The 2,350-nt window shown below is 44.0% G+C and overlaps 1 non-coding gene across 1 annotated transcript; it reads left to right on the forward strand.

Moving 5' to 3' along the window:
- Positions 1-1,260: 1,260 nt before the first annotated feature.
- LOC112088743 lies at positions 1,261-1,367 on the forward strand. Its single transcript, XR_002900682.1, has one exon. It is a non-coding gene; the product is annotated as a small nucleolar RNA R71 (small nucleolar RNA).
- The last annotated feature ends 983 nt before the right edge of the window (positions 1,368-2,350 follow it).

A 2,350-nucleotide genomic window follows, 5' to 3' on the forward strand; every position in this document is an offset into this window, starting at 1 on the left:
AAGAAGATAGAGCAGTCCAAAACAAAGCTTCATGGGTCTGAGAGCTTCTCTGGAGTCTTATTCTGGATCTCAGCACTGGCCTGTTCAGAAATCATCATCACTCCTTCCTTATGACTCAGATTATTAGTCACCATCTTCTTCACATAGTGTCTGAGAGTAAGAGAAATCTTCACATCATCAACCAAAAGAATCTCAATCACAAGCTTCTCCATCAAAGCCTTGCATCTAGCATCGTCTAGCTCCTGATTGGACTTCCTAGGACTCCTTGGGTAAGGAACCTTAGGTTTTTAGGCTCTTTCTTCTGTTGGTTTCGGATTCTGAACATCTTCAGCTTCGCTCTGCGATTGGTGTCGCGCGACACTAGTGGTGGTGTCACTCGACACTGGGTCTGCAGTTTCGAATTTTTCTTCAGATTCGTCAAACTCCACGATTTCATACTCGGAAACACCCTTTTTAAGCAAAGGAGTCAGCTTTTTTCCACTCCTTAGCGAGATGACACTGCAGTAATGCCTAAAATTGGTATCAGTCTTCCCAGGAAAGAATCCTTCTTGCCTTTTTACAGACTCTGCAGTTTGAGCAACCCGAGTATCAAACTTCTTGACATAAGTGTTCAGAACTTCGATTTTTCCATTCCGATCCAGATACAAAGCATCAATCTTCCCATTAAAGTCCACAGTCATCTTCTGCTGACCTTCCAAGATCTGTTCCAGCATAGACTTCACCTCATTATCTGGAGTTTGAGTAGGAGGAGAACCATAGTTCCTTGAAAAACTGTTGTTGGAGTAGGATGTCTGGTACTGAGGTTTAGAGTTATAACCAGAAGAATTCTGATTACCTGTGAAGGTACTCCTCTGATTATTTCCACTGTAATTCATGTTTCCTGGCTGAGTACCAAATCTCTGACCCTGAAATCCAGTTCCATTGATGAAGTTAACATCCTCTTCCTCAAAAGCTTCATCTGGTCCGAAATTCTGAACTTCTGCAGGGTATCTAATAGATTTCTTACCCACAAGAAGACTATGCACAGAGTCTAGCTTAGCCTTCACCTCAGCAATCTGCGATTCATCCATGTTTCCAGCCTGCTTCCTTCGCTGATAGTCTGCATTCTTGGTACTATTGCTAGATGCCAAGTTCTCAATAAGCACAACAGCGTCTTCAGGGTATCTGGTGTTGAAATTCTCATTGCTTGCAGCATCAAGAGCCATCTGATACCTCCAATCAACACCTCTAAAGAAAATACCCAACAGCTGCACATCGCTGAAACCATGATGGGGGCAATCTCGCTGGTACGACTTGAATCTCACCCAAGCAGCTTTGAATGCTTCAGTTGGTCCTTGAGAAAATGTTGAGATTTTGAGTCTCAGTTCCTCAGACCTAGCATCATCATAGAAATTGTGCAGGAAGGCGTTTCTGGTCTCCTCCCAAGTAGTTAGTGATCCTGGCTCCAACTGCTTCAGCCAGTTAGCTGCTTCTCCAGCAAGAGAATAAGGAAACAGATTGCAGAAAAGGTAATCATTGGATAATCCATTGTATTTGATGCTGGTGATCAAGTCCTCGAACATCTCAATGTGATCTATAGGGTGCTCATGAGAGTGACCATGAAAGGGATGCTGACCCACAAGGGTGTAGTACACAGGCTTCAGCTCAAAGTCATTCCTCTAAACGCAGGAGCGTGAATCACGGATCAATTTGCATAGAACTGCTCAGGCCTGTTGTAATCTCCAAGCGTTCTTCCACGACCAGCTGCAGGTGCAGGTTCCCTCAAGTTCTGTTCTTCTGGAGCATTCCTCTGATTTGGAATGATCACAGCATTACCACGCGGTGCAGGTGGTGGGTACTAGTTAACAACATTAAGCGGTAAAGGTGCTGGTGAAATGATGTTACCATCTCCATCAAGTCTTTGGCCTCTCTCATTGCACACATGACCATCTTCGTCTCTCCAGATACCAACATCATCACGCACAAGTCCGCTTGCGTTCTCCATCTCTGCTGGTTGCTTTGCCTTTCTGTTCGTTCGCTCTAACTCTACTAGCTCCTCGTTGCTCAAGTTCACTAGCGGGATGTCTCTGTTGCTTCTGGTTCCACGAGTATGCATAAACCTGAAGCACAAAAGATAAAGAGAGAAAACAAAATAAGTTAAATTAGGTTATAAAAACAAAAGGTGTCGCGCGACACCACTAGTGAAAAACTTAGTCGAAACTCAAAAACTAGGTTTAATGGCGAAATCAAGTCCCCGACAACGGCGCCAAAACTTGATCTGCTTAAAGTTTAATCCCTAAGCTACTCTGCAAGAGCACAAATGTGCAGTTTTAGTATGTAGAGGTCGAACCACAGAGACGAGAGATTCGTT

Source organism: Eutrema salsugineum, unplaced genomic scaffold (assembly GCF_000478725.1).
Source record: "Eutrema salsugineum unplaced genomic scaffold, Eutsalg1_0 scaffold_14, whole genome shotgun sequence".
Classification (NCBI taxonomy): domain Eukaryota; kingdom Viridiplantae; phylum Streptophyta; class Magnoliopsida; order Brassicales; family Brassicaceae; genus Eutrema; species Eutrema salsugineum.